The 24,419-nt window shown below is 45.8% G+C and overlaps 1 protein-coding gene across 4 annotated transcripts in view; it reads right to left on the reverse strand.

Annotated features, from left to right (window-relative positions):
- The window catches only part of STRBP (spermatid perinuclear RNA binding protein), a 192,335-nt gene that overhangs the window by 134,833 nt on the left and 33,083 nt on the right, over positions 1–24,419 (reverse strand). For all 4 annotated transcript variants that reach the window (XM_075324113.1, XM_075324110.1, XM_075324111.1 and 1 more), the window contains exon 2: positions 2,884–2,995. The gene's annotated coding sequence lies outside the window, so the exon portion shown is untranslated. The remainder of the gene's footprint in view (positions 1–2,883; positions 2,996–24,419) is intronic.

A 24,419-nucleotide genomic window follows, 5' to 3' on the forward strand; every position in this document is an offset into this window, starting at 1 on the left:
TGGGGTATATACCAGGATGGGGGTATATAGCAGGATGGGAGCACATACCAGGATGGAGGGATATAGCTGGATGGGGGTATATAGCAGGATGGGAGCACATACCAGGATGGGAGTATATAACAGGACAGGATGCGACCATATGCCAGGATGGGGTATATAGAAGGATGCGGCCATATACCAGGATGGGGGTATATAGCAGGATGCGGCCATATGCCAGGATGGGGTTTATAGCAGGATGCGGCCATATACTAGGATGGCAGTATATAGCAGGATGTGGGCTATACCAGGATGAGGGACATTTTATATATATATGTATATATACACACACACACACACACACACACACACACAGCAGGAGGATCATTACCAGGATGGGGTACCTTAGTAGAGAATTTGGGGACATTACCCCCATAGCAGTGTCAGCAGCAGATCCTCGCCCCATAACTGTGTCATGACCACATTTTTTGCTTAACATTTTGTTTTCCTATTTTCCTTCTCTAAAACCAGGGTGCGTCTAAAGGCCGCTTTACACGCTGCGACATCGCTCAAGTGATCTCGTTTGGGTCACGGAATTAGTGACGCACATCCGGCCGCTTTAGCGATGTCGTTGTGTGTGACACCTATGAGCGATTTTGAATCTTCGCAAAAACATTCAAAATCGCTCATCGGTAGTTCCTCGTTTCTGCAGCAGCACACATCGCTATGTATGACACCGCAGGAACGAGGAAGCTCTCCTTACCTGCCTCCCGCCCGCAATGAGGAAGGAAGGAGGTGGGCGGGATGTTACGTCCCGCTCATCTCCGCCCCTCCGCTTCTATTGGGCGGCGGTTCAGTGATGCTGCTGTGACGTCGCTGTGATGCTGAACAAACCGCCCCCTTAGAAAGGAGGCGGATCGCCGGTCACAGCGACGTCGCAGGGCAGGTAAGTAGTGTGACGGGTCTGGGCGATGTTGTGCGACACGGGCAGAGATTTGCCTGTGTCGCACAACCGATGGGGGCGGGAACACACGCTAGCGATATCTGTCCCGATATCGCAGCGTGTAAAGCGGCCTTTAGTTTAGTGTTCGCCCATCACTAGTAATAAACCATGCGGGGAGTCTGGCTGTGTCTGACAGTCAGCTCTAAACTGCACTGATATTGCAGAATCTAAGTGCAGTGATAAGTATGGACTGTTCGAACGATCATAGTTTATGAGTAACCCAGAAGGAGTTAATTCTTCTTTTTACTGAGTTAATTGTACTAGAATATCCACAAAAATACAAAATTTTCCAAAAATATTTATTTTTTTCAGGAATTTTTCAGAAATGTAAACTCAGTTTCTGCAACTCCAATAGACTAGGACAGAAGTCCCCAACCTTTCTGACCATGAGAGCCACATCCAACTCTGAGAGAGGGTCGCAAACCACATCCAGCTCTGGGACAGGGTCACGAGCCACATCCAACCGTCACCCCCTCAGAGTAGTGACACCCAACAACCCTATTACCAGTATAATGACAGCCAAAGCTATTCCACAGAAGTCACAACAAGGCAGTATGCCAAGATCCAGGGGTTCTCTGATTATCCCTATTCACATCTGCTCTTCTGTATGGGGTTACTCACAAAAGTCACCATCTGGTGACCTGCCCTTCATAGCTGTTTGCTAGACCTTGTGCTTATGCACCAAGCTTGAAGACAGCCACAAGCCACATATCACAGGCCCACGAGCCACATGTGGCGCCCGAGCTACAGGTTGGGGACCCTTGGACTAGAATATAGCGATAGAGAGCTCTATGCACATGACCTTCCAGAAAACCGCTAACATGTCAAACAAGCTGCAAATTCCAGCAGAATCAATCAGCACTCGGACATTGTAAATGGTTTTTCATTATACATAACATCAACATGGAGGGAACGATGACACAAACAAACCACTGAGTAGTCGTATACATCAAGTCTAAAAAGCCTGCATTAGCAATCTCTGACAATCAGGACAGCGCCATGTCCGATCTTCACAGTATAAGCCTGCAGCTGTTGTAAACTCCAACAATCAAAACAGATCAGAAGACTCATTGGTGGAGATCTGGGTTTCAGGATGTTTAACAATTTCTAGAACGAAGCTACTAAAGAGGAGATTTGGCGGCAAATCATTGATAGGCGCCTACTGTTTTCTTTTACTTCTGCCTTAAGGCTCTTTCACGTGTCCGCCAGTTCGATCTGATGTTGGATCTCGATGCATAGATTGGTCGCAACTCTCCCGATCCTGGACATGAAGACTATATTGAAATATATGAAGCTGGGACGTTCGGGTCAGGAGCGCCGTGGCCAATCTATGCATTGAGATTAACGGTCATGTATAAGAGCCCTTCCTCAGGATACGCCAAGTTACTATATGCTCTACTGATAGTGATTTTATGGCTGAGCTTGCTCTAAAAATACAGCTGAAAATATATCAGAAGTTATCGGCAATCATCAGTGTACATAAAATGTATAAAGAATAAAAAAAATACTTGCACAATTCGGGGAATAAGGGGTTGTCCAGTTTTGGGGCCAATGTTTTGTTCTTTCCTAAATACATGCCTTTCCGGCTGAAATTCATTATTACAATTGTCTTTCATTAAAAATGTGCACCGATTTCTCCTCTATATTCTCTGCACTGTCTATTGCCGGCTGTAAAATGAGTTAACTGAAAAACCATCAACGAGCTCATTCTGCGGCACAGGTTCAGCTGATTTTTAAACACAGACCACATCAAAGTTGAATGAGCCTGCAAACGATGCAAAAAAATGATTTTTTTTAGCCCCAAATACATGCATTTAAGTAACAAAAAAAAACCAAAAACATTGTTCCCAGATGTGGACGATCCCTTTAAAAAGAAAACGGTCCCATTTGGCCTGTCCGCTTACCGCATGAAGGTTTCTTTGTAATCCGTTTCTACAGGTAGAAATGATCACGTTTGCTTTCCAAATGCTGAACGTCATCCATTCATTTGCTTTCTGATGAGATTATTAATCCTCACTGTAAAACAAGAAATAAAAACATATTAAAATATATTAACTAGTGAATACTTTTGGGGTATATTTTGCTACTAGAACACTTTCTAGTTTCTCACATTCTCGCCGGCCTCTACGCCTCACAATGTATCACCATAGGAAATCACGTCAGCAGCTTCCTGTTGCAGGCCACAAGTATCCAAGTCAATGACTGCACAAATGCATCTAAACCGGGGTGAGACCCTGATGAAGGCACAAGAAGAAAGAACCGCAGGCGCTCAATCCATCCAGCTCCACATATCAACTCGGATACCAGAAAAGACCCCCAACAACAGGACCACTCCTGGAGACCACCACAAAAGAACCTCACTAGTAGGGTGAGCTCAAGGGTCGAAGATTGTGCCGGCAGAGAATACAAAAGAAAGAAACAAAAAAAGTACAGCGGCACTCTTTTTAAGTGCGAACAGGTGCTAACGTCTATAAGTACACAAAACACCAACAAAAGAATACAGCAGCACTCGCTATTTCATATATTGAATGTTTGCATACATCTTAGTGCTTACAAACTGCATTAATACTATATGGAATATATTTAGAAAAATTAAGGTACTTGGAGCATAAATTGGCCAATTCATCTGAGCCCATCAACCGCGACAAGGTGACCTTCCTTTGATGGGACCCTAATCAACTGTTTGCATCTTTGCGCTTGCAGAGTGCTGCTGTATTCTTTAGGTTGTGTTTTGAGAGTTATTAGTAGTAATGTCTCTTGTAAAACAAAATGCAGATGATAATTAGCTGGACCATTAATAAAGCTGGGATTTGCACAAATTTGTACAAGAAGAGGAAACTCCAATATGTCTTCCAAGACGTAAAGGGAATGAGTTGGGATTCAAACTGCCCGGACCATAGACGGCATGAATCAGACACTGGCTGAGTCACTGCAGTGCTGTGAGTTTAGGCCCACACACAACAGACTAAAGTCTGCTGAAGCCACCAATGTCCACGGATTGGGCCAACAATCTAAAGCAGAGGTCCCCAACCTTTTTTGCACCAGGGACCGGCTTTAAGCAAGACCAGTTTTCCATGGCCCGGTGGGACATGGGCGGAGCTTTGGTCATATGGGGGCGGGGTTATGGAGGGGTGGAGCTTAGTGCATACTTATAATATAATTTCTACATTATAGCACTGCTATATGCACCAGACAGCGCTGTATGGGGAGGATGCTGGCAAGACCTCGGTGTACAGCGCTGCTAAGTAGCAGCACTGTACATTGAGCGTCAGTGTATACAGCACTGCTGCTTAGCAGCGCTACACACTGAACACCGGTACCGGGAGCCGCATCAATGAGGCCAGTCTGCTGCCCCGCCCCGGCACGCCCCACATAACATGTTCTGCCGGGGGCGAGTCAGTGAGGAGAGCCTGCCACCCCACCCCGTCAAGTACATACCATGCTGTGCTGGAGGGCCGCGTCACAAAGACCCGCCTGATGCCCCGCCCCATCCTGCATAATGTTCTCTGCCGGGAGCTGCCACGGCTACGGCAGAGAACATTATCAATCCACACAGAGCGTGCTCTGACCAGGTGCAGGGCCGCAGAGCTAGCTGTCAGCGGCGCCGCGGACCGACTGAAAACCCCCAACGGCCCGGTCCTGGTCCGCGGACCGGCGGTTGGGGACCTCTGATCTAAAGTATATGGATGCCACACACAACTGATCGTCGGGGGAGATGTCAATTATGGATGCCTGATTTTGGACTGACGCTCGCTTTGTTCTCCTGGGGATAAGTTTTCGTCATAGAGGTGAAGATTTTAATAAAAAAAAAAAAAAAAAAAAAATTATCAAGTTCTCTATTGTCTTCCATTATACTCGGGTACTTGAGTCATGTTCATATGAGCAACCGAGCATGGTAGTGCCCGCTCATCACTAGTCACGAGTACTGAGCACCTGAGCATGGTAGTGTCCGCTCATCACTAGTTACGAGTACTGAGCACCCGAGCATGGTAGTGCCCGCTCATCACTAGTTACGAGTACCAAGCACCTGAGCATGGTAGTGCCCGCTCATCACTAGTTACGAGTACTGAGCACCCGAGCATGGTAGTGCCCGCTCATCACTAGTTACGAGTACCGAGCACCTGAGCATGGTAGTGCCCGCTCATCACTAGTTACGAGTACTGAGCACCCGAGCATGGTAGTGTCCGCTCATCACTAGTTACGAGTACTGAGCACCCGAGCATGGTAGTGCCCGCTCATCACTAGTTACGAGTACCGAGCACCTGAGCATGGTAGTGCCCGCTCATCACTAGTTACGAGTACTGAGCACCCGAGCATGGTAGTGCCCGCTCATCACTAGTTACGAGTACTGAGCACCTGAGCATGGTAGTGTCCGCTCATCACTAGTTACGAGTACTGAGCACCCGAGCATGGTAGTGCCCGCTCATCACTAGTTACGAGTACCGAGCACCTGAGCATGGTAGTGCCCGCTCATCACTAGTTACGAGTACTGAGCACCCGAGCATGGTAGTGCCCGCTCATCACTAGTTACGAGTACTGAGCACCCGAGCATGGTAGTGCTCACTCATCACTAGTTACGGGTACCGAGCACCTGAGCATGGTAGTGCCCACTCATCACTAGTTACGGGTACTGAGCACCTGAGCATGGCAGTGCCCGCTCATCACTAGTTACGAGTACTGAGCACCCGAGCATGGTAGTGCCCGCTCATCACTAGTTACGAGTACCGAGCACCCGAGCATGGTAGTGCTCGCTCATCACTAGTTACGGGTACTGAGCACCTGAGCATGGTAGTGCTCGCTCATCACTAGTTACGGGTACTGAGCACCTGAGCATGGTAGTGCCCGCTCATCACTAGTTACGAGTACTGAGCACCTGAACATGGTAGTGCTCGCTCATCACTAGTTACGAGTACTGAGCACCCGAGCATGGTAGTGCCCGCTCTTCACTAATTACAAGTACAGAGCACCTGAGCATGGTAGTGCCCGCTCTTCACTAATTACAAGTACAGAGCACCCGAGCATGGTAGTGCCCGCTCTTCACTAATTACAAGTACTAGGCACCTGAGCATGGTAGTGCTCACTCATTACTAGTTACGAGTATTTAAGAGTGCAAGAGACTGGAAGAAGAGTGGACCAAAATCCCACCAGAGCAGTGTGAGAGACTAGTGATGTCCTGTGGTCATAGATGTGCTGAATTCATTCAAAGCAAAGGCCGGTACACGTCCTACTGATTGGTGACTGTTGTTACCTACAGAAAATTGACTGATAATCTTTCTCTGTGCTACAGTCATTGCTGTTCTCTAATTATCATCACGTTTTGGGCAAAATAAACTTTGGATCTTTTGTGAAACCCTGTTCTGATGGCATGGTGCAGCCCTTACAAAAAACCTTCACATGTTCATCAATGTAGATTACATTATTTCTGAAAAAAGCGAGTGATACATTGTTCTCTAATTTTGATCTCCGGTGTACATACTTTACCGCATTGTCCAGCCAAATGGGCAACGCCATGAGGAGGCTTCACGAGGGAAGGTCACACCAGTCCTAAACCTAGGATTAAGGTGTGGGGTGACAATATCTGGTATCCAGACCCCTCTAGTCTCCATTCTGGATAACAGAGCTTGGAGTTACATTGACTTGGCCGTGGAACCAATGGAGCGGCCATTGCTCCAAAGTGTCCCAGAAGCTGTATTTTCAACACAACAACATCAGGCCACTTCTTGCTCGCAATGCTGTGAGCAGTTTGCGTAGTCAAAGCCTACCACCATGGCCTACAGGGTCTTGTCCCCCATTGAGCAAATCGGGGACGTCATATGTCGGCAATTACAAAGAAGCTGCCAGCGGTGGATCTTGATGAGTGCAGAACAGACCTCAAAAAAACATTGATAGCAGCCAGGGGTATAAGTTTGGGGATTTCGGTTTTGAAAATTTGGTTTCCATTTTTTCATCCATCGGAGATCATCCATCCCGTGATCTCCAACATTCCACGCTATTTCCTTATTGATGTTCCTTCAGTGTTGAGTAGGGTATATGGTATACCTATTATAGGGTATATGGTATACCTTACAACTATACACATAGACAATGACTATGCCCAATCTGGATGATTTGTTTACCCAGCGCAGACCTGGTGATGTATGCGAGGTGTGTCTACGGTAGGAAAGACGGTTTTAGCTGTCAAAACAATGTCCAAAGTGCACTGGGAAGGGTCAGCAATAAAAATCCGTAGTGCTGAGCTCAGATTACGGCGGAGGCTGCCTCTGCACCAGCCGAGCACTAACACTCTGTGACACTCGCAAATTACTCTAAATGCATTAAATCTATTTTTAGTGAGGACGCCCCGAACACTCGCTTTGAGCTTTTAGATTTGCTCATTGGTGGCTCAGGATTATTACAAACCACAGGGTAAGACGTCTCGTTAATCAAGTGGAAAGTAAATGACATTTCCACGTAATAAGTACCTGATACCTGCAGAAAACAGGTTGTGAAACGCGAGTTATGTCCCTAAAATGGCATATGCAGGAGAGCCAGCCCCCTTCTCTATCACGGCATACACAGGAGAAGAGCCATCCCCCTTCTCTATCACGGCATACACAGGAGAAGAGCCAGCCCCCTTCTCTATCACAACATACAGAGAAGAGCCAGCCCCCTTCTCTATCACAGCATACACAGGAGAAGAGCCAGCCCCCTTCTCTATCACGGCATACACAGGAGAAGAGCCAGCCCCCTTCTCTATCACAACATACAGAGAAGAGCCAGCCCCCTTCTCTATCACAGCATACACAGGAGAAGAGCCAGCCCCCTTCTCTATCACGGCATACACAGGAGAAGAGCCAGCCCCCTTCTCTATCACAACATATACAGGAGAAGAGCCAGCCCCCTTCTCTATCACGGCATACACAGGAGAAGAGCCAGCCCCCTTCTCTATCACGGCATACACAGGAGAAGAGCCAGCCCCCTTCTCTATCACGGCATACACAGGAGAAGAGCCAGCCCCCTTCTCTATCATGGCATACACAGGAGAAGATGCAGCCCCCTTCTCTATCACGGCATACACAGGAGAAGATGCAGCCCCCTTCTCTATCACGGCATACACAGGAGAAGAGCCATCCCCCTTCTCTATCACGGCATACACAGGAGAAGAGCCAGCCCCCTTCTCTATCACGGCATACACAGGAGAAGAGCCAGCCCCCTTCTCTATCATGGCATACACAGGAGAAGATGCAGCCCCCTTCTCTATCACGGCATACACAGGAGAAGAGCCATCCCCCTTCTCTATCACGGCATACACAGGAGAAGAGCCAGCCCCCTTCTCTATCACGGCATACACAGGAGAAGAGCCAGCCCCCTTCTCTATCATGGCATACACAGGAGAAGATGCAGCCCCCTTCTCTATCACGGCATACACAGGAGAAGAGCCAGCCCCCTTCTCTATCATGGCATACACAGGAGAAGATGCAGCCCCCTTCTCTATCACGGCATACACAGGAGAAGAGCCATCCCCCTTCTCTATCACGGCATACACAGGAGAAGAGCCATCCCCCTTCTCTATCACGGCATACACAGGAGAAGAGCCAGCCCCCTTCTCTATCACGGCATACACAGGAGAAGAGCCAGCCCCCTTCTCTATCATGGCATACACAGGAGAAGATGCAGCCCCCTTCTCTATCACGGCATACACAGGAGAAGAGCCAGCCCCCTTCTCTATCATGGCATACACAGGAGAAGATGCAGCCCCCGTCTCTATCACGGCATACACAGGAGAAGAGCCAGCCCCCTTCTCTATCATGGCATACACAGGAGAAGATGCAGCCCCCTTCTCTATCACAACATACAGAGAAGAGCCAGCCCCCTTCTCTATCATAACATACAGAGAAGAGCCAGCCCCCTTCTCTATCATAACATACAGAGAAGAGCCAGCCCCCTTCTCTATCACAACATATACAGGAGAAGAGCCAGCCCCCTTCTCTATCACGAGATACATAGAAGAGCCAGCCCCCTTCTCCATCACAGCATACACAAGAGAAGAGCCAGCCCCCTTCTCTATCACGACATATACAGGAGAAAAGCCAGCCCCCTTCTCTATCACGGCATACGTAGGAGAAAAGCCAGCCCTCTTCTCTATCACGGCATACACAGGAGAGCAGCCATCCCCCTTCTCTATCACAGCATACACAGGAGAACAGCCAGCCCCCTTCTCTATCACAGGAGAACAGCCAGGCCCCTTCTCTATCACAGCATACACAGGAGAACAGCCAGCCCCCTTCTCTATCACAGAATATACAGGAGAAGAGCCAGCCTCCTTCTCTATCACGGCATACGCAGGAGAAAAGCCAGCCTCCTTCTCCATTACGGCATACGCAAGAGAAGAGCCAGCCCCCTTCTCCATCACGAAATACACAAGAGAAAAGCCAGCCCCCTTCTCTATCACGAAATACACAGAAGAGCCAGCCCCCTTCTCCATCACTGCATACACAAGAGAAAAGCCAGCCCCCTTCTCTATCACGAAATACACAGAAGAGCCAGCCCCCTTCTCCATCACTGCATACACAAGAGAAAAGCCAGCCCCCTTCTCCATCATGGCATACGTAAGAGAAGAGCCAGCCCCCTTCTCTATCACGGCATACACAAGAGCCAGCCCCCTTCTCTATCACGGCATATACAGGAGAAGAGCCAGCCCCCTTCTCCATCATGGCATACACAGGAGAAGAGTAAGCCCCCTTTTCTATCACAGCAGTCACATGAGAAGAGCCAGCCCCATTCTCCATCGCAACATACACAATAGAGCCAGCCCCCTTCTCCATCACGACATACACAGAAGAGCTAGCACCAATTTCCATTGTGACATATGCAGTAGAAACAACCCCATTTTCCATGGCGATATGTGCACAAGAAAAGCTAGCCCCCTTCTCTATGATGGCATATGCAGGAAGAGAGCCATCCCCCATCTCCACCGCGGCATACGCAGAAGAACCAGCCCCCTTCGCCATCATGGCATAATCATTTGAAGAGTCATCCCCCTTCATGACGGGGTACGCAGAAGAACCAGCCCCATTCTCCATGGCGACATGCGCACAAGAAAAGCTAGCCCCCTCCTCTGTGATGGAATATGCAGGAAAAGAGCCAGCCCCCTTTTCCATGACGCCATATGCAGAAGAGCTAGCCCCCTTCTCCATGGCAACATGGGCACAAGAAGAGCCAGCCCCCCAGCTCCATGATGGCATACACCGAAAAAATCCAGCCCCCTTCTCTATAACAGCATATACAGAAGACGAGCCAGCCTCCATCATACACATTACTGGTCATGTGCTGGCATAGAAAGCGCTTTTCTCCTCTCCCAAAGACAACCAGAAATGAAGCTGAGGAACAACGGCAGCCATCTCTCCAGCCTTTCCTTGATAAAATTACAGTTTTCTCTGCTGCAGATCTAGCAGTTCTTTCATTGCTGAGCTGTGTATAACCCCGCCCACACCACTGATTGGCAGCTATGTACACTGTGCATAGACAGAAAGCTGCCAATCAGTGGTGGGATGGGGTTATACAGAGCTCATAAATACGGACTAAGTGGCAGCAGGAGTATCTGTCCTTTAGTGATAATCACTGGATGATAAAACAATTATTTTATAGAAACTCCAGCAAGCAGCAAAATAAGTGATATATCACTGGAATCAGGGTCTCTGTCTCTACATTATGATGCTTCCTATATCTTACGTGTAAGCTATTGATTAAGAGGTCACTTTCCCTGAAATAGAAAAGACGTCTTAAAGGAGTCTTCAGGATTTAATAGAGACGGATATTTTGGAGTCTATCGTACAATGTCCACTGGAATAATGATGTCCCTGTCTGGCCCACGTGCATCATAACAGAAGGGATGGCAGCATCTTGTGCCCGTATGACTGCTCCGTCAGGCCCGGCGAGGGGTAAGGGACAGGCATGCACAGGTGCAGTGTGGCATTACAGCTCTGCAGCCGGAGCTGCGCTCCTGAGAGTAACGCATTTACATTCATTGTCTAAATTGCGTTAGGCAGATTAGTAATAATTACTGACTTTACATTTTCACCGCCAGTAACACACTACAATTACATTCAGCCGCGAGCTGACATTATAGACGGAGCTACACAAAGGAACGAAGGGAAGCGAGACAGAGCCTCCATTATATGAGGAAGACGTATGGACGCAGGGCAACAGGCCAATCTGACCGGACGCCATGTGATTTTTGGCCCCAGATTCACCAGTGCATTGCCAAACTGGAGCAATAAGCAAAGGAATTGGGGGTCTTGGCCGATGTGAGTAGTGTGCGGTATGTGTGTGCCCGACCGGCCGCAAACTGCAGCTGTGCAAAAGTAACGGCAGGGATTATCGAGAAAAAAAGCCAAGGAGCTAAACTTTTGGCACCACTGCCCCATGTTAGGTCACGTTAGCAGCCATTATGGTCACCACCTGGTGCCCTGTATACTACACATTCTCTCCTCCACCCCCCTAAAAAAAAAAAGAAAAGGACACAGCATGATTGTATCAACCTCACAATGGCTTACAGGTAACGGGTTCCTAAGGCTGTTCTATGTAATATATATTATATTCGTGATGAGCGGGCACTACCATGCTTGGGGGCTCGGTACTCGTAACTAGTGATGAGCGGGCACTACCATGCTCAGGTGCTCAGTACTCGTAACTAGTGATGAGCGGGCACTACCATGCTCGGGTGCTCAGTACTCGTAACTAGAGATGAGCGGGCACTACCATGTTCAGGTGCTCAGTACTCGTAACTAGTGATGAGCGGGCACTACCATGTTCAGGTGCTCAGTACTCGTAACTAGTGATGAGCGGGCACTACCATGCTCGGGTGCTCAAAACTAGTTATGAATGAGCACTACCATGTTCAGGTGCTCAGTACTCATAACTTGTGATGAGCGGGCACTACCATGCTCAACAGCTCAGGACTCAAAACTAGTGATGAGTGAGTACTACCATGTTCGGGTGCTCTAAATTTAACTGATGGAAGCTCAGCTCAAATTGGAATGAAACTGATGAAGCTCAGCCCAAACTCGACTGAAACTGATGGAAGCTCAGCCCAAACTCGACTGAAACTGATGAAGCTCAGCCCAAACTCGACTGAAACTGATGAAGCTCAGCCCAAACTCGACTGAAACTGATGAAGCTCAGCCCAAACTCGACTGAAACTGATGAAGGTCAGCCCAAACTCGACTGAAACTGATGAAGGTCAGCCCAAACTCGAATCAAACTGATGAAGGTCAGCCCAAACTCGAATCAAACTGATGAAGGTCAGCCCAAACTCGAATCAAACTGATGAAGGTCAGCCCAAACTCGAATCAAACTGATGAAGGTCAGCCCAAACTCGAATGAAAACTGATTAAGCTCAGCCCAAACTCGACTGAAACTGATGAAGGTCAGCCCAAACTCGACTGAAACTGATGAAGGTCAGCACAAACTCGAATCAAACTGATGATGGTCAGCCCAAACTCGAATCAAACTGATAAAGGTCAGCCCAAACTCGAATCAAACTGATGAAGGTCAGCCCAAACTCGAATGAAAACTGATGAAGGTCAGCCCAAACTCGAATCAAACTGATGAAGGTCAGCCCAAACTCGAATGAAAACTGATTAAGCTCAGCCCAAACTCGACTGAAACTGATGAAGGTCAGCCCAAACTCGACTGAAACTGATGAAGGTCAGCACAAACTCGAATCAAACTGATGATGGTCAGCCCAAACTCGAATCAAACTGATAAAGGTCAGCCCAAACTCGAATCAAACTGATGAAGGTCAGCCCAAACTCGAATGAAAACTGATGAAGGTCAGCCCAAACTCGAATCAAACTGATGAAGGTCAGCCCAAACTCGAATCAAACTGATGAAGGTCAGCCCAAACTCGAATCAAACTGATGAAGGTCAGCCCAAACTCGAATCAAACTGATGAAGGTCAGCCCAAACTCGAATCAAACTGATGAAGGTCAGCCCAAACTCGAATGAAAACTGATTAAGCTCAGCCCAAACTCGACTGAAACTGATGAAGGTCAGCCCAAACTCGACTGAAACTGATGAAGGTCAGCCCAAACTCGAATCAAACTGATGATGGTCAGCCCAAACTCGAATCAAACTGATAAAGGTCAGCCCAAACTCGAATCAAACTGATGAAGGTCAGCCCAAACTCGAATCAAACTGATGAAGGTCAGCCCAAACTCGAATCAAACTGATGAAGGTCAGCCCAAACTCGAATGAAAACTGATGAAGGTCAGCCCAAACTCGAATCAAACTGATGATGGTCAGCCCAAACTCGAATCAAACTGATGAAGGTCAGCCCAAACTCGAATGAAAACTGATGAAGGTCAGCCCAAACTCGAATCAAACTGATGATGGTCAGCCCAAACTCGAATCAAACTGATGAAGGTCAGCCCAAACTCGAATCAAACTGATTAAGCTCAGCTCAAACTCGAATGAAAACTGATTAAGCTCAGCCCAAACTCGAATCAAACTGATGGAAGGTCAGCCCAAACTGGAAAAAACTGATGAAGCTCAGCCCAAACTCTAATGAAACTTATGACCATGAACAAAATCACAATGTTTTTCTCTCACGTGAAAAATGCAGACGTCGGAATGATTGCCTACAAAAACAGCACAATCCGGGCAAGTAACAGTATCGCACCGTAGACGACATATTCCTAGAACCAGTTGGGAAAGTTGTGAAAAGCAGAAGGATGGAGGAAAATCAGCGCCTGTGACTGCCTACAAGGCGATTTTCTAATTCCGGTCGCTGGTTGACTTACTCTATCCAGGAAAAAAAAAAAACAGAAACTTGATTAACTCAATTTCAGTTAATTGGATCACAATGTTTCCATTATACCCAGGTCCGCCATCGAGGCTGCAGCCGCAGGGTGAATTCACATGTGGCAGATTTGTTGCAGACGATTCCGAGACTAAAAATCTGTTACATACATGAGAATGGGCTGTTTGGGCAGAAATCAGATGGGATTCCTGCAAGCAACATTCGGATGCAAAAATTGCCGCAGCAGGTGTAGAGCTTGTAAATTCGCCTTGGGCCTCATTCAGACTTCCGGTATCCGCGTACATGTTCTACACGAATAGGACACGTACCCATTACAGTCTATGGAGCAGTTTCACATACCCTGCCCCATTCCTTTAGTGGCTTCACCTTGGAAAACCTCAGCAAATCTGCCGTCAGAATTAAGACATCTTACTGCTGCAAAGAATAATCTTCTGCAAACACTTGGCCTATGTTCACATGCAGCTTTTTTGCTTCTTTTTTCTGTACAGTGCCAGCTACAGATGTGAGATTTCAGGTTTCTCCTGCACGCACATGGTTTCCTTTTCCTGACCGGTGGGCAGACGCTTTCATAAACACCATCTTGCTTGAACGGATAAGACACTGTGCGCACAGTGAGTTTTTGTTGCAGATTTGGTGCAGTTTCTGTGCAATTTCCATGGCAGAGAGACTCCTGTGAACACTTCGGGTACATTCACACTGCGAAACATATCGCCTGTAACCAGCGCTGATTTGTGATATGGAGAACGGTTTGGGCCTGTAAGACTAGGCCGGCTTTTATACGTTTTTATGATGCCATTTGGTATTTAACCAGTATAGGCAGCATGATGTAGAGGCAGAGACCCAGTTTCCAGTGAGGTATCACTTAGTTTACAGGTTGCAGCAGTTGTGATTACAATAACAGTGTTCTCCATGATAGATCTAGCAAAGCTTGGAATGCTGAGCTGTGTATCACCCCACCCACATCACTGATTGGCAGCTGTGTATCACCCCACCCACATCACTGATTGGCAGCTGTGTATCACCCCACCCACATCACTGATTGGCAGCTGTGTATCACCCCACCCACATCACTGATTAGCAGCTGTGCATCACCCCACCCACACCACTGATTAGCAGCTGTGCATCACCCCGCCCACATCACTAGCAGCTGTGCATCACCCCGCCCACATCACTAGCAGCTGTGCATCACCCCACCCACATCACTGATTAGCAGCTGTGCATCACCCCACCCACATCACTGATTGGCAGCTGTGCATCACCCCGCCCACATCACTGGCAGCTGTGCATCACCCCGCCCTCATCACTGATTGGCAGCTGTGCATCACCCCGCCCTCATCACTGATTGGCAGCTGTGCATCACCCCGCCCACATCACTGATTGGCAGCTGTATGAACCCACCCACATCACTGATCGACAGCTGTGTATTACCCACCCACATCACTGATTGGGAGCACTCTGTGTACACTATATATTGACAGAAAGCTGCTAATCAGTGCTGGTTGGACTAGGAGGCACAAGACACCTAGTTCTGTAGGGATAATTTACTGATAAAACACTGATTTTATCGGAACAGCAGAACACAGCCTAATAAGTGATAGATCACTGGAATCTGAGTCTGAGAAATACATCTAAACGAATACCGTAGTTTTTGTCTGTCAGACATAAGTAAGATGGCTTTTTATCCTTTCTGAAATAAAAGTAAATTTTTAAACTACACGACTGCCTATTGGAGTTGGATAAAAAAAAAAACCCTTTTGTGATCATTGGAATCAGGGTCTCTGCCCCTACGTCATGGTACTCTCAGATTACAGAGCAAAAACTTGACGACAGATTCCTTTCAATGGTTATGCAAATCAAATTAGTAAAAAAAAAAAGAAATCTAAGTCACATCAATATTTGGTGACCGCTCTTTGATTTCATCAGTTGTAGGTACACTTACACAGTTGTGATACAATCACAGCTTTCACTACCACAGATCTATCAGAGCTCAGTTGTTGATCTGTGTATAACCCCGCCCACACAACAGTTTTCTGTGTACATTGTATAGTGACCAAGAGCTGCTAATCAGTGCTGGGGATGTGGTTGGACTAGGAGGCAAGAGACCAGTTGTCCTGTAGTGATAATCTCCTGATGATAAAACACTGATTTTATTGAAACCCTAATTAGTGACACATCGCTGGATCAGGATCTCCGTCGCTACATTATGCTGCTCTCAGATTAGGTGGCAGATTCTCGTGAAGAAACCAAGCTCCCCATGGGGTTTTTCATCATACATCTAGAGGATGGCTCCATAAAGGCAGTAGGAATAAAAGGCGATTTCACTACCGGTAATGAGACGTGTTTATGACGATGTTAATGTGGCATTTTATTCCTGTGCGTCATTTATTGATCTCATTCGGCTTCCAATTAAACCAGCTTGATTTTAGCCGTGTGCACATCGGACACTGGCATCTTCAGAAGTCACTCCGGAACATTTTCAATAGATAGCGAACGATGGTTTCAATTATTCTGTAAGCGGAAATTTTTTTTACACAGTTCACCATAAAAGCCTATATAAAATTTTTATATATATATATATATATATATATATATATATATATATATATATATATATATATATATATATATATATATATATATATATATATATATAATATAATAAATTTTTTTATAAATATATATATGAATATAATAATTTTTATATAATATATATATAATATATATAATTTTTTATATATATATAATATATATACAAAAAAAAATTACATATATATATTATATATATATATATATATATATATATATATATATATATAAATTTTTTTATATATTATATATATAAAAAATTATATATATATATTATATATATATTATATAAAAATTATTATATTCATATATATATATATATATATATATATATATATATATATATTTTATAAAAAATTTTATTATATATATATATATATATATATATATATATATATATATATATATATATATATATAATCTTTAAATCCATAGAGGGCATGAGTTTTCATGAAAAAAAGCATGCTTGGACAATTTTGTGCAGCTGTTTTCTTGATTTTTTTTTTCCCCTGCAGGAAAAAAAACCTCTGCTTTACAGTACAGGCAAAAGCTAGGAGATTTCAGAAGTCTCACGCACACGCTTGTGTTTTTTTTTTCATGATTTAATTTGACAACAGCAGTGTTTTTGAAATCTGGAGCGTATCAATTTTTTCAGCATTTTTTTTTTTCATCCATAGAAAGCAATAAGAAAATTGCAAAAAAATTCTCCAAAAAATTCAGCAAATGTGTTCTAATGTATAGAATAACGGAAGACAAGGGGAAACTTTGCTCGAGGTCCCCATTGACTTCCATCACACTCGAGTTGCGTCCATCTGACTGTCCGACTATTAATTACATGCACCCGAACATGGTAGTGCTCACTCATCACTAACCGTTTTCTTAATATGTAAAGGAGCTGTTAAGATTTATGTATCAGACATAGATCTCCCTGACAATTGAGGGTGTTACCAGTGTGAGACATGTAATGACTGACAGTCTACTCTCCTGACCTACATGTGTAACACTCACGTCTTCATACAAACTGCATTATGTGTGACGCAGAAAACGTGGAACTTTGCTCAAGTTCCCCATTGACTTCCATCACACTCTAGCCACGCCCAACTGAGTGTCCTACTGTTGCTTATGAGTACCGAGCACCCAAACATGGTAGTGCTCACTCATCAGTTTTCTTAATATGTAAAGGAGCTGTTAAGATCCATGAGTCAAACATAGATCTCTTTCTGAGAATAGGGGGGCATTACCAGTATGAGACATGTAATGACTGAGTCTACTCTCCTGATATACATGTCTCACACTCTCACATTTTCATATTGTGCAATGCAGAAAATGTGGAACTTTGCTCAAGTTCCCCATTGATTTCTATCACACTCGAGTCGCACCCTTCTGAGTGTCCGACTGTTGGTTACGAATACCGAGCACCTGGACATGGTAGTGTTTACTCATCACTAACAGTTTTCTTAATATGTAAAGGAGGTGTTAAGCTCTATGTGCCAAACATAGATATGACAATTGGGAGCGTTACCAGTGTGAGACATGTAATGACTGACAGTCTGCTCTCCTGGTCTACATGTCTCATGGTCTCTCACGTCTGAATACAAACTGCATATCGTGCGACATAGAAAATGTGGAACTTTGCTTGAGTTCCCCCTTGATTTTTAGCACACTCTAGTCACGCCCATCCGAGTGTCTGACTGTTGCTTATGAGTGCTGAGCACCCGAACATGGTAGTGCTCAGCACCCGAACATGGTAGTGCTCACTCATAACTAACAGTTTTCTTAATATGTAAAGAAGCTGTTAAGATTTATGGGTTGAACATAGATCTCCTTGACATGTAATGACTGACAGTCTGCTCTCCTGATCTACATATCTCACACTCTCTCACTTCTGCATATTGTGCGACACAGAAAATGTGAAACTTTGCTCGAGTTCCCCATTGATTTCCATCACACTCGAATCGCACCCATCTGAGTGTCCGACTGTTGGTTACGAATACCGAGGACATGGTCGTTTTTTTTTAATATGTAAAGGAGCTGTTAAGATCTATGTATTGGACATAGCTCTCCCTGACAATTGGGGGCGATACCAGTGTGAGACATGTAATGACTGACAGTCTGCTCTCCTGGTCTACATGCCTCACACTCTCTCATGTCTGCATACAAATTGAATATTATATGATGCAGAAAGTGTGGAACTATGCTGGAGTTCCCACTGACTTAGATTACCCTCGAGTCGCACCCATCTGAGTGTCCGACTGTTGGTTATGAATACCAAGCACCTGGACATGGTAGTTTTCTTACTATCTAAAGGAGCTGTTAAGATCTTTGGGCCGGATATAGATCTTCCTGACAATAGGAGGTGTTACCAGTGTGAGACATGTAATAACTGACAGTCTGCACTCCTGATCTACATGGCTAGACAGGCTGCATATTGTGCGCAGCATGAAATGTACCAAAAAAAAAATGTGTTACGTTACATACTGGAAAAATAACCAGATTATTAATAATAATAATATTATTATATTCAATCTTTATTTTTATATCTATCTATATACAGCAAGAATAATTTCCCTGGTTAGGTCTTATGAATGAAGCGTGTGGGGCAGGTGGTATCTCCAGAACATGTCCGCAGCAAGACTTTGCCTCAATAATATACCGTATATTCAATATCGCATATTACAGAAGTGACGGAAGAGCAGCTGTGGCGGCACGCAACGCAACATTAGTGACGGAATAGCTCCAACGTGTCCCATGTGCAGTGCTGGAGGGTGATGCATCTTGCAGATGGGTGTCATGTGCTGCGTTGGTGATGGACTACAATGACCCTTGGTAAGAAAATATAAAAATGGAACTGTAGAAATCATTTCAAGGATCCGATCACAGGGGAACAATAGATAAAGAGTAAATCCACTCTATACATAGCGCGCACAGTTCTCACACTGAACCTTCACTTATGTAATGGGAGCCGGCATAATCAGCAATTTCCTAATATATTCCCTCTAATTGAAATCACTTGGTTTACAAGTCGGAGCACTCCCATAATAATAGGCTTGCGGGGTTATTCACGTTCTCGTGTTCTCCAGTCCCATTAGCATTTATAGAAATTGCCATTCTGTTATAGGTGATCCAGGAATGGGCAAATTCATCAACCTGCAAACACCGGAGAAGGCAAAAAGTGCAAAAAAAATGGAGAAATGATCACTTTCATGTCACGGCGGTAGCTCCAGTTTCTATACATGACCGCTACAGACCATTAGCAGCAATTTATGCTCATACTTTACCAAAATAAAGGCTATAAACACAGTAAATCTATAGAGAATCTCCTAATTAAACAATGCTCAGAGGACAGACCTACACTTATTGCTGTGGAGGTCTGCTAAAAGTGGGGATAGTCATTTCCGCGACTAGTCAACCCCCCCTCCCCCCCAAGTGTCTGTTCCCATGAAGGAGGAGTGTGGGAGCCTCGCATTTCACCAATTGCATTTTAATAGTGGTGAACTTTACACTTACACCCACAGCACAATTTACCATGATGCAGATGGCAACCATGGAGCTCCAGACGATTTACGCTGCGGATATATTGCGCATCATGTCCATGAGGTTTCCTAAATTGTGCTGACAACTGAACTTTTCTGGCCCCATGGGAACTCAGCCCAATAGGTAGCACTTTCTGTCTCCTTACTGATGGAACGATCATTGTCCCACAATTTTCCCCCTTGGTATCGCATGTCCTGAACATAATATTCTTCACCTGACTCCTCCGTGCCATCACAGGTCCTGCAGGTCCAGAAGACGACTTCTTCCCAGCCTTAAATAATAAATCTTTATACACTAACCTAATACCAATGTGAATTCCAAAGCACAATTTCCTAAATGTTGCGGTCAGTGCGTCGTCCTATGTGATTATATCCTAACATGAAAAACCTCGGATTTTAATCTTATTTCATAAATTGAATTTATTGTAAAGCAAATAAAAATGTAAATGAGATAAATGAAAAAGAACACGGATAAGAATTAGAGAACACTTTCAGATCCCTGCAGGTTATTGGTGTTAATCTGGCACCTGGTGCTAATTTCCTCAATTATCTGACAAACCCTATGTAACCGGCAGCCTAACTTTCCAGTTTGCACTGACTTTTCAAAAATGGTGTGCCATCCCAAAGTGACTGAAACCCTCCAGCAGCAGGTTGTTCAGATGACGGCCACAGAGGTGACTATCAGCCATAGCAAGAGAAGTTGGTCGTTTTTAAGTCTGTGATGTTGTAAAGATGCTATATTTGTAAAATCACAAACTCTTTTAAGTCCCCCAAGAAGGCTGGGCGCCCATGAAAGACAAGTGTAAAAGAAGACAGGATAATGCAGAGAATCCCCATGAGTAATCATTTCAACACTGCAGCTGGAATTGCTCGCCAGTTTAGCACTGAACACAGTAAGGATCTGTCTTGTCATACAGTGTCACAACGTTTAAGAGAATTTGGACTGAAAGCCCACTCTGCAGTGACCAAACCTCTCATTAGCAGAAAGAATCAAAAGGCTAGACTCCCCTTTGGTGAGGAGCATGTTGTGTAGACAGAAGAGACGTGGCCACAGATCATTTTAGTGATGAAAACAAGTTTAATTTATTTGGGTCTGATGGGAAACATCATGTTTGTCGACAAACTGAAGAAAGACTGAACCCAAAGTGTGTTAAGAAGTCAGTGATAGGCGGTGGAGGAAGTGTCATGGTTTGGGGAATGTTTTCTGCAGCAGGAGTTGGACCTCTCATACAGCTACATGGCAGAGTCAATGCAAGTGTGGATCAGAACCTTCTGCAACAACACGTGGTTCCTTTCTTGCATTCATCACTTCATCAAGGTTCCCAGAAGGTTGTTTTTGTTTTTTGTTTTTTTTTTAAAGCAGCTTTATAGAGAATGGAGGGTCGGACATGCACACTGCCGCTGCAGTGATGGCTGGAGATTAGTTTTGAGCGAACACTACAATGCTCACGTGCTCAGTACTCAAAATGAGTAGATTGGACCCTTAGATGAACTCTACTCATGTACAAAGTGTAAGCTTTGGTAGTGCCCGCTCATCACTAGTTACGAGTACTGAGCACCTGAGCATGGTAGTGCCCGCTCATCACTAGTTACGAGTACCGAGCACCTGAGCATGGTAGTGCCCGCTCATCACTAGTTACGAGTACCGAGCACCAGAGCATGGTAGTGCCCGCTCATAACTAATTACGAGTACTGAGCACCTGAGCATGGTAGTGCCGGCTCATCACTAGTTACGAGTACTGAGCACCAGAGCATGGTAGTGCCCGCTCATCACTAGTTACGAGTACTGAGCACCTGAGCATGGTAGTGCCCGCTCATCACTAGTTACGAGTACTGAGCACCTGAGCATGGTAGTGCCCGCTCATCACTAGTTACGAGTACCAAGCACCCGAGCATGGTAGTGCCCGCTCATCACTAGTTACGAGTACCGAGCACCCGAGCATGGTAGTGCACGCTCATCACTAGTTACGAGTACTGAGCACCTGAGCATGGTAGTGCCCGCTCATCACTAGTTACGAGTACTGAGCACCAGAGCATGGTAGTGCCCGCTCATCACTAGTTACGAGTACTGAGCACCTGAGCATGGTAGTGCCCGCTCATCACTAGTTACGAGTACTGAGCACCAGAGCATGGTAGTGCCCGCTCATCACTAGTTACGAGTACTGAGCACCCGAGCATGGTAGTGCCCGCTCATCACTAGTTACGAGTACTGCGCACCAGAGCATGGTAGTGCCCGCTCATCACTAGTTACGAGTACTGAATACCCAAGCATGGTAGTGCCCGCTCTTCACTATTGTCTAATAAAACACATGGCCCCCTCTCCTCTCATCGGCAGAGATAGATAGGAGCCTTGGATTTTCAGGCGGCTCACACTCTTGATAGATGAAATTGAAATGACAATACGAGTCCACAGAACAAGTGGTAGGTTCTAGATGACGGTGTTCTGGTAGGTGAAGTGTAAGAGGAGCCGGCGCTGCCGCCCTTGTGCTGGTAATAAACATATCCATTCCGATCCCAGTCTGTGCTTCATTCAAACACACACTGGCTCTCCTCACAGTGCTGTTACTTATAAGAACACCTCCACGGACAATAACATCTCAGTCTTCTCAGCCCTGAAGAATGCGGCTCTTGTAGCAGCGCTGAAGGGATGAAAACCCATCTCTGTGCCGGCTGCGCCTGCCCCTGTGGATGCATTCGGAACGCGAGCTCCGGTTACATAGGCACAGAACATAATCATCTACGTGCAGAAGGAAAGCGTGCACCAACAAACGCGGCGGCGGCTGGATCCTTATTTATTGGAGCAGGTTTTAATACAAAACATCAGCTGTGGGCACTTCACACAGAACAGAGCGCGCCTGGGATTCTCATCAGTTTATGGGCCATATGGAAAACAAAGCTTTAGATGAAACGTCGTACCTGGCAGAAGACGGGCAATCTGTCTATTCTTATAAGTGAGACACAATGGAAATGGTCAAAATGTAGCCTAAACATGTACAGTGGATCCTGCAGAGATCCGAGGGCAATAAAGGTACGTCTGGACGACATTTCTGCCATTGGATTTGTTCTTAGAGATGATTACTGGACATGTAAACACAGCCTAAAGCGGGCTTTACACACTGCGATATCGGTCCAGATATCGCTAGTGTGGGTACCCGCCCCCATCTGTTGCGCGACACGGGCAAATCGCTGCCTGTGCCGCACAACATCGCCCGGACCCGTCACACATACTTACCTGCCCGGCGACGTCGCTGTGACCGGCGAACCGCCTCCTTTCTAAGGGGGCGGTCCGTGCGGCGTCACAGCGACGTCACTGAGCAGCTGCCCAATAGCAGCGGAGGGGCGGAGCTGAGCGGGACGTAACATCCCGCCCACCTCCTTCCTTCTGCATAGCGGCCGGGAGGCAGGTAAGGAGAGGTTCCTCGTTCCTGCGGTGTCACACGGAGCGATGTGTGCTGCCGCAGGAGCGAGGAACAACCTCGTTACTGCTGCAGTAACGATTTTTGAGAATGGACCCCCATGTCACCGATGAGCGATTTTGCACGTTTTTTGCAACGATGCAAAATCGCTCATCGGTGTCACACGCAGCAACATCGCTAATGCTGCCGGATGTGCGTCACCAATTCAGTGACCCCAATGACTTCGCATTAGCGATGTCGTAGCGTGTAAAGCCCCCTTAAGAGTTGGCTCCTTTAACCAGCTCCCCATACACATGCACACTCCATTCTGCTGAGCATGCACGAGTTATCAATGGGGAGAGGGAAATAAGCCCAAACAAGAGGATCACGCATAGAAATTCCAAAAACTGATTATCTAATGTGTGTGGAGGTCTCACAACCCTCCCTCAACAGACTGGTCACACTGAAAACAGTGACTTGGGCAGATATTGCCCCCAAATCTGAGAGCTGCATAATGTAGAGAACAGAACCCCGATTCCAGCGATCTGTCACTTACTGGGCTGCTTGCTGTAGCTTTGATAATCCTCTGCTGATAAAACGTTTCACCAATAAAAGATCACACGTAAACCTGCTGCTATATAATCCTCCATATTTTTTACATAATTACATAGGTTGAAAAAAGCCAATATAACAGACAATGTTGTGCACTGAGGAAATCATCCAGCCCTTTTTTTAAAAGCTGTTATAGTATCTGCCATTACTACCTCTTGTTGTAGGGTATTCTACAAACTGACTGCTCTAACTGTAAAGAACCCTTTCCTATTTAGCTGTCGGAATCGCTTTTCTTCCACTCGCAGTAAGTGCCCCCTGGTCCTTAGTATGGTCTTTGGAAGGAATAAGTCACGTGCCATCCTTTATATTATATTCATGAGCTATGTATAACCCTGCCCTCAACACTGATTGGCAGCTTTCTGCCTATGGAAAGGAAAAAAAAAAAAAAAAGATTCAGCTCACCTGCCAGCCAAACTGCTCAAATCCTTAGGGTGCAAGGGTCCGCTGGTAGGTCTACGCCAGCATGGGATAAGCAACAGCAAAATGGAAGGGAAGGATCCAGCACAAATTCC

This window comes from Anomaloglossus baeobatrachus, chromosome 9 (assembly GCF_048569485.1).
Source record: "Anomaloglossus baeobatrachus isolate aAnoBae1 chromosome 9, aAnoBae1.hap1, whole genome shotgun sequence".
Lineage (NCBI taxonomy): Eukaryota > Metazoa > Chordata > Amphibia > Anura > Aromobatidae > Anomaloglossus > Anomaloglossus baeobatrachus.